This window comes from Ranitomeya variabilis, chromosome 2 (assembly GCF_051348905.1).
Source record: "Ranitomeya variabilis isolate aRanVar5 chromosome 2, aRanVar5.hap1, whole genome shotgun sequence".
Taxonomy (NCBI): Eukaryota; Metazoa; Chordata; class Amphibia; order Anura; family Dendrobatidae; genus Ranitomeya; species Ranitomeya variabilis.
Window position 1 is genome coordinate 386,845,619 of NC_135233.1, and position 16,055 is coordinate 386,861,673.

The window sequence follows — 16,055 nt, forward strand, 5'->3', positions numbered from 1 at the left end:
TTGTCCAGCTTGCTTTACATTTGATTTTTGTCTCGCTGGAAGCTCTAGGGGGCTGATATTCTCCCTCCACACCGTCAGTCGATGTGGGGGTTCTTGAATGTTCAGCGTGGATGTTTTGTAGGGTTTTCTGCTAACCGCATAGTCCATTATCTATTTTCTGCTATCTAGACTATTGGGCCTCACTTTGCTGAATCTAGTTCATCTCTACGTTTGTGTTTTCCTCTTGCCTCACCGTTATTATTTGTTGGGGGCTTCCTATATCTTTGGGGTTCAATTTCTCTGGAGGCAAGCGAGGTCTTATTTTTTCCCTCTAGGGGTAGTCAGTTCTCCGGCTGGCTCGAGACGTCTAGAACCAACGTAGGCACGTTCACCGGCTACTTTTAGTTGTTTGTGTCAGGATCAGGTATGCGGTTAGCCCAGTTTCCACCTCCCTAGAGCAGTATTTATATTTTTGCTATCTTGCCGGAAAATCAGAGATCCTCTGCCATTGGGATCATAACAGAATGCCAGGCCAAAAGAAAATGTTTAATGCATCGCAGAAGCGGGATTAAAAAGAAGTTCTGAGGTTTTTTTTTGTTTTTTTTTGCTGCAGTTTGTCTAGCTTCTTCCATCCCCTTTTTCTCTGAGTGGCTGAAACTCTGCTGCAGATATGAATGTCCAGACTTTGACTTATAGTGTGGATCAGCTTGCTGCTAGGGTGCAAAGCATTCAGGATTTTGTTATCCATAGCCCTATGTCTGAACCAAAAATACCTATTCCTGAGCCGTTTTTTGGAGATAGATCTAAATTCCTGAATTTTATGAATAATTGTGAATTGTTTCTGTCTTTGAAACCTCGTTCCTCTGGTGATTCCGCTCAGCAAGTTAAGATTGTTATTTCCTTCTTGCGCGGCGACCCTCAGGATTGGGCCTTCTCTCTGGCGCCAGGAGATCCTGCATTGGTGAATGTTGATGCGTTTTTCCTGGCGCTTGGTTTGCTTTATGAGGAGCCTAATCTTGAAAATCAGGCTGAAAAAATGTTGCTGGTTATCTCTCAGGGTCAGGACGAAGCTAAGGTATCCAAATTTCAAAAGAAAACACAGCCGCACTGCCGCTGATATAAAACATCGATGACTACATATATAGTATTCCTCGTTGCATTGGAGGTGCTTGCAATGAAAACCAGTCCATAAAAGTGCAATTCTAAGAAAAGATGCAATAGCACTCACCAATGAGGTGCGGTAACGGTCCTTTTTATTGAAGAAACAGGTGCATGAACAAATCTTCACGGCATCGGGGGTGAGGAGAGGAAGTGAGCAGGGGAAGGCAAGACGACGGCAACCGTTTCGCGCTAAACCAGCGCTTCTACGGGTCTCTGGTTTAGCGCGAAACGGTTGCCGTCGTCTTGCCTTCCCCTGCTCACTTCCTCTCCTCACCCCCGATGCCGTGAAGATTTGTTCATGCACCTGTTTCTTCAATAAAAAGGACCGTTACCGCACCTCATTGGTGAGTGCTATTGCATCTTTTCTTAGAATTGCACGAAGCTAAGGTATATTGCCAAAAATTTCGGAAATGGTCCGTGCTTACTCAATGGAATGAGTGTGCACTGGCCGCAAATTTCAGAAATGGTCTTTCTGAAGCCATTAAAGATGTGATGGTGGGGTTTCCTATCCCTACAGGTCTAAATGATTCAATGGCTCTAGCCATTCAAATTGATCGACGTTTGCGGGAGCGCAAATCTGATAATCCTTTGGCGGTGCTGTCTGAACGGTCACCTGATTCTATGCAATGTGACAGAATTCTGACCAGAGCCGAGCGACAAAATCATAGACGTCAAAATGGGCTGTGTTTCTACTGTGGTGATTCAACACATGTTATCTCAGCATGCTCTAAACGTTTAAAAAAAAAAGTTAATCCTGTCGCCATTGGTACTTTTCAGCCTAAGTTTATTTTGTCTGTGACTTTAATTTGTTCATTATCTTCTTACTCAGTTATGGCTTTTGTGGATTCTGGTGCTGCTTTAAGTCTGATGGATTTGTCGTTTGCCAAGCGCTGCGGTTTTGTCCTTGAGCCTTTGGAAAATCCTATTCCTCTTAGAGGAATTGATTCTACGCCATTGGCAGAGAATAAACCTCAGTATTGGACGCAGGTGACCATGTGCATGACTCCTGTACATCAGGAGGTGATTCGTTTTTTGGTACTGCATAAAATGCATGATGTTGTCGTTTTGGGTCTGCCATGGTTACAGGCCCATAATCCAGTTTTAGATTGGAAAGCTATGACTGTGTCTAGTTGGGGGTGTCAGGGGATTCATGGCGATTCTCCATTGGTGTCTATTGCTTCTTCTACTCCTTCTGAGGTCCCTGAGTTTTTGTCGGACTTTCAGGATGTATTTAATGAGGCCAGGTCCAGTGCCCTTCCTCCTCATAGGGACTGTGATTGTGCTATAGATTTGATTCCTGGTAGTAAGTTTCCTAAGGGACGACTCTTTAATTTATCTGTGCCAGAGCATGCCGCGATGCGGAGTTATATAAAGGAGTCTTTGGAGAATGGTCATATTCGCCCATCCTCGTCCCCTCTTGGTGCAGGATTCTTTTTTGTGGGCAAGAAAGATGGGTCTCTGAGACCTTGTATTGATTATCGTCTTCTGAATAAGATCACTGTTAAATTTCAGTATCCTTTGCCATTGTTGTCGGATTTATTTGCTCGGATTAAGGGATCCAGTTGGTTCACCAAGATAGATCTTCGTGGTGCGTATAACCTTGTGCGCATAAAGCAGGGAGATGAATGGAAAACGGCATTTAATACGCCTGAGGGTCATTTTGAGTACCTGGTGATGCCTTTCGGATTATCTAATGCTCCTTCTGTGTTTCAGTCCTTCATGCATGACATCTTCCGGAAATATCTGGATAAATTTATGATTATTTATCTGGATGATATTTTTTTTTTTTCTGATGATTGGGAGTCCCATGTGAACCAGGTCAGGATGGTGTTTCAGGTTTTGCGGGAGAATGCTCTATTTGTGAAGGGCTCAAAATGTATCTTTGGGGTACAGAAGGTTTCTTTTTTGGGTTTTATTTTTTCCCCTTCTACTGTGGAGATGGACCCAGTTAAGGTCCGTGCCATTCATGACTGGACTCAGCCCACGTCTGTTAAGAGCCTGCAGAAGTTCTTGGGCTTTGCTAATTTTTACCATCGTTTTATCGCTAATTTCTCCAGCGTGGTTAAACCTTTGACGGATATGACCAAGAAGGGTTCTGATGTTGCGAATTGGTCTCCTGCGGCCGTGGAGGCCTTTCGGGAGCTGAAGCGTCGGTTTACTTCAGCGCCAGTCTTGTGCCAGCCGGATGTCTCTCTTCCCTTCCAGGTTGAAGTTGATGCTTCTGAAATTGGTGCAGGGGCTGTTTTGTCGCAAAAAAGTTCTGATGGCCATGATGAAGCCATGCGCCTTCTTTTCAAGGAAATTTTCGCCTGCTGAGCGGAACTACGATGTTGGTAATCGGGAGTTGTTGGCCATGAAGTGGGCATTTGAGGAGTGGCGACATTGGCTCGAGGGAGCTAGACATCGTGTGGTGGTCTTGACTGATCATAAAAATCTGATTTACCTCGAGTCTGCCAAGCGCCTGAATCCTAGACAGGCCCGTTGGTCGTTGTTTTTCTCCCGTTTTGACTTTGTGGTCTCGTACCTGCCTGGTTCGAAGAACGTAAAGGCTGATGCACTTTCTAGGAGTTTTGTGCCTGATTCTCCGGGAGTCTCTGAGCCGGCTGGTATTCTCAGAGAGGGAGTAATTTTGTCTGCCATTTCCCCAGATTTGCGACGAGGGCTGCAAAAATTTCAGACTGATAGGCCTGATCGTTGTCCACCAGAGAGATTGTTTGTCCCTGATGGATGGACCAACAGCGTTATTTCTGAGGTTCATTCTTCGGTGTTGGCGGGACATCCTGGGATTTTCGGTACCAGAGATTTGGTGGCCAGGTCCTTTTGGTGGCCTTCCTTGTCGCGGGATGTGCGTTCTTTTGTGCAGTCCTGTGGGATTTGTGCTCGGGCTAAGCCTTGCTGTTCTCGTGCCAGCGGGTTGCTTTTGCCCTTGCCTATCCCAAAAAGGCCTTGGACGCACATTTCCATGGATTTCATTTCGGATCTTCCGGTGTCTCGGAAGATGTCTGTCATCTGGGTGGTGTGCGATCGTTTTTCTAAAATGGTCCATTTGGTGCCCTTGCCTAAGTTGCCTTCCTCCTCTGATTTGGTTCCTTTGTTCTTTCAGAATGTGGTTCGTTTGCATGGCATCCCTGAGAATATTGTATCTGACAGAGGATCCCAGTTTGTGTCCAGATTCTGGCGATCCTTTTGTGCTAAGATGGGTATTGATTTGTCTTCTTCGTCGGCTTTTCATCCTCAGACTAATGGCCAGACCGAGCGAACTAATCAGACGTTAGAGACTTATTTGAGATGTTTTGTTTCTGCTGATCAGGACGACTGGGTTACCTTTTTGCCACTGGCCGAGTTTGCCCTTAATAATCGGGCTAGTTCTGCCACCTTGGTTTCACCCTTTTTCTGCAACTCTGGTTTTCATCCTCGTTTCTCCTCAGGTCAGGTTGAACCTTCTGACTGTCCTGGGGTTGATTCTGTGGTGGATAGGTTGCAGCGGATTTGGAACCATGTGGTGGACAATTTGAAATTGTCACAAGACAAGGCCCAGCGGTTTGCCAACCGCCGCCGCGGTGTGGGTCCCCGACTTCGTGTTGGGGATTTGGTTTGGTTGTCTTCTCGGCATGTTCCTTTGAAAGTCTCCTCTCCTAAGTTCAAGCCTCGCTTTATCGGTCCTTATAAGATTTTGGAAATCCTTAACCCGGTGTCTTTTCGCTTGGACCTTCCAGCGTCTTTTGCTATTCATAATGTGTTCCATAGGTCCTTGTTGCGGCGGTACGTGGTGCCTATGGTTCCTGCTGTTGAGCCTCCTGCCCCGGTTTTGGTTGAGGGCGAGTTGGAGTACGTGGTGGAGAAGATTCTGGATTCTCGTATCTCTAGACGGAAACTCCAGTATTTAGTTAAGTGGAAAGGCTATGGTCAGGAGGATAATTCCTGGGTTGTCGCCTCTGATGTTCATGCGGCTGATTTGGTTCATGCCTTTCACGCTGCTCATCCTGATCGCCCTGGGGGTCTTGGTGAGGGTTCGGTGACCACTCCTCAAGGGGGGGGTACTGTTGTGAACTGTGTTTCTGGGCTCCCTCTGGTGGTCACTAACGGTATTGTGTTAGGTATGTCTTGTTGCAGGCCTGAGCTCCAGCCGTGTCGTTAAGCAGCGGGTGTTTCCTATTTGAGTCTCCTCTGGACTCAGTCTCTTGCCTGGCATCGTTGTATCCAGACCTATTTGGTCTCCTCCGGATTCCTTTCAGTCTGCCTCATGCAAGAAAAGCTAAGTCTGTTTTGTACAATTTGGATCGTTTGCATTATTCAGTGTTTTTGTCCAGCTTGCTTTACATTTGATTTTTGTCTCGCTGGAAGCTCTAGGGGGCTGATATTCTCCCTCCACACCGTCAGTCGATGTGGGGGTTCTTGAATGTTCAGCGTGGATGTTTTGTAGGGTTTTCTGCTAACCGCATAGTCCACTATCTATTTTCTGCTATCTAGACTATTGGGCCTCACTTTGCTGAATCTAGTTCATCTCTACGTTTGTGTTTTCCTCTTGCCTCACCGTTATTATTTGTTGGGGGCTTCCTATATCTTTGGGGTTCAATTTCTCTGGAGGCAAGCGAGGTCTTATTTTTTCCCTCTAGGGGTAGTCAGTTCTCCGGCTGGCTCGAGACGTCTAGAACCAACGTAGGCACGTTCACCGGCTACTTTTAGTTGTTTGTGTCAGGATCAGGTATGCGGTTAGCCCAACTAGAGGTAGCCGGTGAACGTGCCTCAAACATTTCCTAGACGTCTCGAGCCAGCCTGAGGAACTAGCTACCCCTAAAGAGAAAGAGAGACCTCGCTTGCCTCCAGAGAAATAATCCCCAAAGATATAGAAGCCCCCAACAAATATTAACGGTGAAGTAAGAAGAAGGCACATACGTAGGGATGAAATCAGATTCAGCAAAAGAGGCCCACTAGTACTAGAAAGCAGAAAATAGAGCAGGGGGTCTATGCGATCAATAAAAAACCCTTACAAAATATCCATCCTGAGATTTCAAGAACCCACGCACCAACTAATGGTGTGTGGGGAGAAACTCAGTCCACTAGAGCATCCAGCAAGCGAGGGAATCACATTTTAGCAAGCTGGACAAGACAACATGATAAACACTGCTGATCAAAAAATGAGCAAACAAAACTTAGCTTGTCCTGGATGGACTGGGAGCAAGGTAGTCAGAAGGAATCTGAGTAGCACTGATTACATCGACAGCCGGCAACAAGTGTAAGTGAAACAGAGCTATATAGGAACCTCCCAGGGAATAATGAACCAGCTGATAGCCAGAGACCAGCAGGATAACAAACAAAGCCACCAGGGGGAGCCCAAAGCAAAAGTCACACCATACCACCAGTGACCACAAGAGGGAGCCTGAAAACAGAGTTCACAACACCTGTCCCAATTTTGCAGAAGGAGGTAGGCATTACGGCCTTGTACACTGACCTGGAGGGTGTGGTGTTGGAGGCTCAGGGAGACGCCCCTGCTTCCAGCCCTTCGGGGAGGTTATTTGTGCCTTCTAAATTGCGCCTAAAAGTAATTAGAGAATTTCATAACTCTGTACTTGCTTGCCACCCAGGTGGTAAGGCAACCACAGACCTCCTTTCTCTTCGTTTTTAGTGGCCGTGGTTGCATCGGGATATGGTTGAACAAGTGTCTACCTGCAATGTTTGTGCACGTTCTAAAGTACCGCATACCCGTACATCTGGTCCTGTTTCGCCACTACCTGTTCCTAACCGGTTCAGGAGAGATCTGTATAAACGTATGACTGTCAGTAAACACTTGCCAGGCCCGGACCTGAATGTGAATGATTCTGTGTGGTTGTCTACCAGGAATTTCAGGTTGAGGTTTCCTTCCTGGAAGTTGGGACCTAGATTCATTGGTTCCTTATAAGATAACTGCCATCATCGGTCCAGCAGCGTTTCGTCTTGAGCTACCTCAGGCTGTTAAGATCTACAACTTTTTTCACAGGTCTTTGCTCAAGAGATATTTGGTACACCTTGAGCCCTCACCCCTACCGCCCCCCCCCCCAATAATGGTTGATGGAAACCTAAAGTCTCAAATTTCGAGTATTGTAGATTCTCACCTCCAATGTCCTTCCCTGCAGTAATTGCACTGGAAGGGTTATGGTCCAGTGGAAAGAATGTGGGTTTCTGCATCAGAGGTGAACTGGCTAGTTCATTCGTTCCACACCTCTTATTCTGAGAAACCTGGTCCTGAGGGTCGAGAGGCCTCTCGTAGAAGGAGGGATACTATCACGGGTGTGTCAGAGACTGCAGACTGTCGCTCTGCACCTGACTGCAGAAGGTTTCAGCAGTTTGCTTTGCAGACTTCTTCCTGGTCCTTCTGACTCTAAGACCCAGTGGCAACCTCCCCAGCTCTACTTGACACACATGGACAGGGGTGTTTATAACTTCCAGCTTGTTACTGGAAGTTGCGGGTGATATTTCTATTTCCAGTTCCCAGTTGCGGGTTGAAGCTATATCAGTTGGCTATCTTCCTCTCTGGTGTTTGGAGGACGTCCATGTTTCTCTCTGAGTCTCAGCTAAGTGTTCCCCCTTGTTTGTATATCCCATCTGTCTTTAGTGGTAATGGGGATTGACTAGTGGCTATCCTGTCCATCCCGATGCAGGGCTTAGGCTACTTTCATACATCATGTTTTTTGTGTCAGGCTAAATCTGGCTAAAGTTTTAAAAAACGGATCCGACTTTTTTTGCGAAAAACTGATGCGCCGGATCCTTTTTTTTTTGCCGGATCCGGTCTTCTTTAATGCGCATGTATTTTTTTGGACTTCCTGGTTCCGGGGACGAGAGAGAGAGAAAAAAAAAATCTCCATGATTTGCATGGAAAATGCTGGGAAAACCTGATCCGGACGCCGGATTGTTGTTTCACATCTACGTCACATCTGTTTTTGGCCATTTCCGCCGGACAAAAAAACGTTGCAGTGGACGTTTTGTCCGTCCGCCGGGAACGACTATTTGAATGGATCCGGCAAAAACGGATGAAACGTCTGGCCATCAGGCACAATCCGGCGATAATACAACTCTATGGGAAAAAAATGGATCCGTTTTTTTCAAAAATTGCCGGATTGTGCCTGAGATAAAAAGCCTGATGTGTGAAATTAGTCTTATCGCCAGGGTGAGGCAGGGATTAGGTATCATGCTCGGCGATAGGTGTGGAAACTATATAGGGACGATAGGGCAGACAGGGTGACATTAGATCTGTCTAGAGGTCTCCACTCCCCGTTTCGCTAGTGTTTGATTCCCTTTCCCTTAGTGTTGCATTTAGCCTTTCCTACTTGTTGCGTGACAACTGATGCCTGAGTGTGAGGAGGACTGCCATAGCAGAAGACTAGAAAACTGATGCCTGAATGTGAGGAGCAACAGCCATGGCAGAAGACTGGAGACAAGTTATTGCAGGAGATTGCTGCTATTGAGAGCTGACTTTGTGAGAGGCTGTGACCAGCATTGAGACTGCGTGCTGTGCTGCCGAAATAGATATATAAAGATTGTAGCTGAGTGATGCAGATGCTGCTGAAGAGAGTGCAAGCGGCCTTTTCCAGCTGTCATCAAACTGTCACAAATGTGAACCAATTGTCGCAAGTAAAATGTCTTCTCCTGTTGAAATCCTGTTCCCTCACATGAAACTGTGTAACCATCAAGCTTGTTGCCTCCTTGTAAGTTATTTCAGCTAACTGTTGGGCTGTATCCTTCCGCCACCTCTGAGTGGGGAAGCAATCTATCACCAGATGCCTATTACATCCTGTTATATTTAAAGGGGAATTCCATCTCACAGCTCTTCTTATAAAGAATTTCTCCTCCTCCACATAAAAGCAAACGAACCAAACCCCTTCTTTTGAGTGCACCAATCCTCTGTCTCTCACATACAAATGTATAAGTGCATTTTAATGAAGCTCCAGTGAGAGAGAACAGGTTCTGCAGACTTCCTGCTCTGCGAATTCTGTGACTTACTGATAAATGTTTAACTTTTATAGCATGTCCCCAGCTGCAAGATTATCATTCCCCGGCAGTCACTGCCAGTGACCAGACTGGAAGCGGTAAGTCCTATTTATGGGGGGTTCTGTGACTGGGAAACTACTTTGTAGATCAGGGTGCTGGTGGAGCAGAACTGAATGAAGCTGGTCCCCACAATACTGGGGGCGACAGGTCCATATTCACAAGCAGGTGAGCAATGTGGAGGAGGTTATGACATCCTGAGATCAGGAGGTCTATGGTCCATCTACCATGTTGTAGATCGAGAATCGGTTATGTCATGATATGGCACTGATGGCATGAGATTTCTGAGGTGGGGGTGACAGGACACAATAGGGAACCCTACACACCCTATACATCCTCCTTCATCCATAACCACAAATGTATTCAGGTTTAATATTGTACATAAATAACAGTGACACATAACCTCTGAATAGTAGTGCAATACAGTCCCTAACAGTGCCATATAGTCCCCTAATAGAAGTACAGTGAAGGGTATAAATAATAGTGCCATATAGTCCCCTAGTAGAAGTGCAATGAAGGGTATAAATAATAGTGCCATATAGTCCCCTAATAGAAGTACGAGGAAGGACATAAATAATGGTACCATATAGTCCCCTAATAGAAGTACAATGAAGGGTATAAATAGTAGTACCATATAGTCCCCTAATAGAAGTACAATGAAGGGTATAAATAGTAGTACCATATAGTCCCCTAATAGAAGTACAATGAAGGGTATAAATAATAGTGTCATATAGTCCCCTAATAGAAGTACAATGAAGGGTATAAATAATAGTGCCATATAGTCCCCTAATAGAAGTACAATGAAGGGTATAAATAATAGTGCCATGTAGTCCCCTAATAGAAGTACGAGGAAGGACATAAATATTAGTGCCATATATTCCCCTAATAGAAGAACAATGAAAGGCATAAATAATGGTACCATATAGTCCCCTAATAGAAGTACAATGAAGGGTATAAATAATAGTGCCATTTAGTCCCCTAATAGAAGTACAATGAAGGGTATAAATAATAGTGCCATGTAGTCCCCTAATAGAAGTGCAATGAAGAGCATAAATAAAAGTGCCAAATAGTCCCCTAATAGAAGTAGGAGGAAGGACATAAATAATAGTGCCATATAGTCCCCTAATAGAAGTACAATTAAGGGTATAAATAGTAGTACCATATAGTCCCCTAATAGAAGTACAAGGAAGGACATAAATAATAGTACCATATAGTCCCCTAATAGAAGTACAGTGAAGGGCATAAATAATAGTGTCATATAGTCCCCTAATAGAAGTACGAGGAAGGACATAAATAACAGTGCCATATAGTCCTGTAATAGAAGTACAATGAAGGATATAAATAACAGTGCAACATAGTTTGATAATAGAAGTACAATGAAAGGCATAAATAATTGTGCAATATAGTCTCCTAATAGATGTGGAACGCCTGCCAGGGCCGTGGTGCACTCGGTACCGGGCCCGGTACTTAAGGGGATGTGTCACGGCGGCGACCCAGTCCGTAGCCCTGGGTGCCCATGTAAAAGGGAATTGAATAAAGTTTGTGTTCGTGACGCCACCTGTGGTGTTTGGTCAGTGGGGACCGACGCTGCTTAAAGGGGTCCTCTGGGGTGATGTTATGGCAGCTAGATGGAATAACTTCCCACAGGTGAAGTGTGTCCCCAGGGCTACCGGTGTATAGATGAGGATGGTGAGTGGTGCAGTACTGTATTACTCTGAATCTGCCCCCTACTATTCATCTGTCTCCACACCCTCCATACACATGATAACTGCACTTGATACTCGACTATTGCACTTAAACACACGGGCTGATGACCGGATCATGCAGCTTTGTATGAAAATCCCTATGTATTATAATTGCCAGACCTGAAACAACAAGCACTTTTCACCTATTGTGTCCCCCCATTTCCTTGTAGATTGTAAGCTTGCGAGCAGGGACCTCACTCCTAATGTCACTGTTTAAATAGTCTTAACTTGTACCGAATTTATTGTTTGTACATGTCCCCGCTTAATTGTAAAGTGCTGCGGAATATGTTGGCGCTATATAAGTAAAAATTATTATTATTATTTCTTAAAGAACGGAGGACACAGGTTTGCAGTCTCTTTACCTGGTTTACTGTAGCTTCAGGCAGCCGCAGTCCAGGGCACCAGATCACAAGGCAGGCAGGGTCCAGCCGGCTTGGAAGCAAATTCAGAGTCCCCTTTACCAGGTGGAGTTAGAAGCCTTCCTACCAGCGCGGTGATATTGTAGTCCCTTACTGCCTATGGCTTCTGGCAAGGTCCTCACAGTTCTCTCTGTCCTCCATGAATGTTAGGACACAAACCTGTATGACAGGAGGCTCGAGCCTTTTTATAGGGTCTCTATCACGACCTGGGTTGTATGTGCCACAGTGCCTCCTGGGTATTAGGGCGGACAGGTTACCTGTAGTCCAGCTGTCCTGCTGGTTTCTACTGTGCCTCCTAGAGTCCGACACAACCTCGGGCTTTCGGCCACCGGAACCTGCGCTCGGCCAGAGAGGTAGCCCAAACGCTGCTATGCTCCCCTGGTGTCACTCTTCTGTGCTCCACTCTCCTCCACGCTCACTAACGCTGTTCTTCCTTCTGAATTCTCTCTCTTTCTCCAGGAGCTGCAGCAACTCTGGCTGCACGGCCCCTTCAGTCCTTCCGACACTCACTGTCTGACTGCTCTCTTCTCTGTCATCTGGCAGACTGCCCCTCTTACCTTCCCTCCAGACCAGAATGTATATTAGGGAAGTTCCCCATAATCCGGGTTCAGAGCTCCCCCTTCTGGCCTGGAGTGTGAACATGTTGTGTGCATTGTGATTACCTGATAAAAGAGAGCTTCCTTCACTTCCAAGCGTGACATCACTCTCCCCGTGAGGAAAGCAATGCCACTGTAACAACCAGGACGCTGGGGTGTTACAGATGCACAATGAAGGGTATAAATAACAGTACCATATAGTCCCGTAATAGAAGTACAAAGAAGGGTATAAATAACAGTGCCATATAGTCCCCTAATAGAAGTACAATGAAGGGCATACATAACAGTGCCATATAGTCCCCTAATAGAAGTACAATGAAGGGTATAAATAACAGTGCCATATAGTCCACTAATAGAAGTACAATGCATTGCCACATTGTCTCCTATTGGTAGCACCATAAAGTCGCCAATTAACAGTGTCATATGGTCCCCTAACAGTGCCATATCTCCCCCAGTGGTAATACAATGCAGCGCCCAAACTGTAGCACAAAGCAGTTTCTACATAACAGTGCCACATAATTTCTTAGTAGTGCTATGTAGTCCCCAATTACCAGTGCCATATAGCCCCCAGTATAATACAATGCTGCCTCCAAATAATAGTACAATGTGGTTCCTAATTAACAGTGCCAATTCAAAACCCCAAAGTTCACTGCAGTCCCCAATACCATGGACCCCGGCAGATTGTTGGTGATCTAACTAAGGAAGGTCGGAGGGGCAGTCGCTTGTCCTGTTCTCAGCTCTGACCGGTCACCTTCAGATGTTACCTTCACTATAGGACTCCTTGCTTCTCTATTACACATTTTTACACTAAACGCTTGTCAGTTCAGACATTTTATGGCCGTACTGGAGATACCGTGCTGGAATAAACCAGTTACCGGTGAGACAGTGACAGAAGGTGACATCAGGGCTGTCTGCTGGAGGATGCACAACAAACACTTGTGGCTTCAGATTTCAGGTGATTTCTGTTGAGGTGAGTCAGGGCATTAGCTTGGAGTTAAGTTACACCATGCCAACAGTGAAGTTTGAAGGTGGAAACATCATGGTGAGGGGCTGTTTTTCGGTATACGGCACTGGCAAACTTCATATAATTGAAGGAAAGATGAAGGGACAAATGTACCGAGGCATTATTGAAATAAATCTGCTGCCATCTACCAGGATGATGAAGGGAGGGTGGACATTTCAGCAAGACAATGATTCCAAACACACAGCCAAAGAAACTATCAATTGGTTTCAGTACAAAAAAAAAAACTAAAGCTGCTAGAATGGCCGAGCCAATCACCGGACCAGAATCCAATAGAAAATGCATGGAAGAAACTAAAACTCACAGTTCATAGACGGAGCCCACAGGACCTTAAGGAGGTGAAGAGTGTTTGAGTGGAAGAATGGGCAAAAATCACACCTGAACAATGCCTGCAACTAGTTTCTCCATGCAGGAGGTGTCTTGAAGCTTCATCACCATCAAAGGCTTTTGTATGAAGTATTAACCCCTTAACGACCGCTGATATGTCTTTTAACGGCGGCAGTTAAGGGTACTTATTCCTCAGCGCCGCTTTTTAAAGGTGCTGAGAAATAAGTGTATAGTGATACCCATTGTTTGAAAATCTCTGTGATCTAGGCTACTGGGGGTAGCTAAGACCCCGGAGAACATGATTTGGGTCAGTTTTTACCATCCCCACTCTCATGATTACTGTTATTCATCCCCTGTCATTTATCCTCCATCCCCTGGCCCTCCACGTCATCTTCCCGGAAGAAAATGGTGGGCGCATGCGCAGTACACCCGCCCAGATCTGCCAGCCAACACCCGACAACAATAGGAGATTTTTCCAATTGGTTCATTTTGATCACAGATAGACCCTATCACAGTGATCGAAATAAAAAAAAATAGTAAATCAAACTCCTCTTTGTCACCCCCTTAGGTAAATATAATAAAGTAAAAAAAAGGTTTTTTTTGCATCCTTTGCAGTTAGGGTAAGGGTTGGGGCTAGGATTGGGGTTAGAGCCAGTGTTAGGGTAGGATTAGGGTCAGGCTAGGGTTAGGGTTGGGCCAGGGTTGGGGCTAGGGTTAGGGTTAGAACTAAAGTTAGGGTTGAGGCTAGGGTTAGGGTTGTGTCGGGGTTATTGTTGTATTAAGGTTAGGGTTGTGTTGGGGTTACGGTTCGGGTTAGGGTGGTGTTGGGGTTATGGTGGTGTTGGGGTTAGGGTTGTGTTGGGGTTATGGTTGTGATTAGGGTTAGGGGTGTATTGGGGTTAGGGATGTCTTAGGGTTGGAGTTAAAATTGGGGGGTTTCCGCTGTTTAGGTACATCAAGGGGTCTCCAAACGCGCCATGGCGCCCACCATTGATTCCAGACAATTTTGCGTTCAAAAAGTCAAAAGGTGCTCCCTCCCTTTTGAGCCCTGCCATGCACCCAAACAGTGGCTTTCCCACACATACAGGGTATCGGTGTACTCAGGAGAAATTACACAACAAATTTTGTGGTCCATTCTCTCCTGATACCCTTGTGAAAATGAAAAAGTTTGGTTCCAAAGTAAATTTTTGGTGAAAAAAGTAAAATGTTAATTTTTTTCCTTCCACATTGCTTTAGTTCTCGCGAAGCACCTGAAGAGTTAATAAACTTCTTGAATGTGGTTTTGCTCACCTTGAGGGGTGCAGTTTTTAGAATGGTGTAACATTTTGGTATTTTTTGTTATATTGACCCCCAAAACTCACTACAAATGTGAGGTGTTCCCTAAAAAAAAATGGTTTTGTAAATTTTGTTGGAAAAATGAGAAATCGCTGATCAAATTTTAACCCTTTTAACGTCATAACACAAAAAAGTTATGTTTCAAAAATTGTGCTGATTTAAAGTAGACATGTGGGAAATGTTATTTATTAACCCTTTCGCGACATGCGCCGTACATGTACTGCGCATGTCGGGACCCCCGCTTTGATGTGCGCTCCGGCGGTGAGCGCACATCAAAGTCGCGACATGTCAGCTGTTTTGTACAGCTGACATGTGCGCGCAATAGCGGCGGGTGAAATCGCTATTCACCCGCCGCTATTAACCTGTTAAATGCCGCTGTCAAATGCAGACAGCGGCATTTAACTACCGCATCCGGCCGGGCGGACGGAAATGACGTTATCGCCGACCCGCGTCACATGATCGGGGGTCGGCGATGCATCAGGATGGTAACCATAGAGGTCCTTGAGACCTCTATGGTTACTGATGCCGGCCTGCTGTGAGCGCCCCCCCGTGGTCGGCGCTCACAGCACACCTGCATTTCAGCTACATAACAGCGATCTGATGATCGCTGTTATGTAGCAGAGCCGATCGGGCTGTGCCTGCTTCTAGCCTCCCTTGGAGGCTATTGAAGCATGGCAAAAGTGAAAAAAAAAAGTTTTTAAAAATGTGAAAAAAATATTAAAAATATAAAAGTTTAAATCACCCCCCTTTCGCCCCATCCTAAATAAAACAATTAAAAAAAACCCAAACCTACACATATTTGGTATCGCCGCGTTCAGAATCAGATCGCTAAACAGCATAGCGAAAAAAAAATCCGAAACGCCAGAATTACGTTTTTTTGGTCGCCGCGACATTGCGTTAAAATGCAATAACGGGCGATCAAAAGAACGAATCTGCGCTGAAATGGTATAATTAAAAACATCAGCTCGGCACGCAAAAAATAAGCCCTCACCCGACCCCAGATCACGAAAATTGGAGACGCTACGGGTATCGGAAAATGGCACTTTTTTTTTTTTTTGTTTTTAAGCAAAGTTTGGAATTTTTTTTCACCACTTGGATAAAAAATAACCTAGACATGTTAGGTGTCTATGAACTCGTAATGACCTAGAGAATCATAATTGCAGGTTAGTTTTAGCATTTAGTGAACCTAGCAAAAAAGCCAAACAAAAAACAAGTGTGGGATTGCACTTTTTTTGCAATTTCACCGCACTTGGAATTTTTTTCCCGTTTTCTAGTACACGACATGGTAAAACCAATGATGTCGTTCAAAAGTACAACTCGTCCCGCAAAAAATAAGCCCTCACATGGCCATATTGACGGAGAAATAAAAAAGTTATGGCTCTGGGAAGGAGGGGAGCGAAAAACGAAAACACAAAAACGAAAAAGGGCCGCGGCATGAAGGGGTTAAGTA

General features: G+C 45.3%; 1 protein-coding gene across 1 annotated transcript in view; it reads left to right on the forward strand.

The window, feature by feature from the left end:
- Window positions 1-9,057: 9,057 nt before the first annotated feature.
- EXOC3L2 (exocyst complex component 3 like 2) overlaps window positions 9,058-16,055 on the forward strand; it is a 78,226-nt gene continuing 71,228 nt past the window's right edge. The window contains exon 1 of the mRNA XM_077286365.1: window positions 9,058-9,203. The gene's annotated coding sequence lies outside the window, so the exon portion shown is untranslated. The remainder of the gene's footprint in view (window positions 9,204-16,055) is intronic.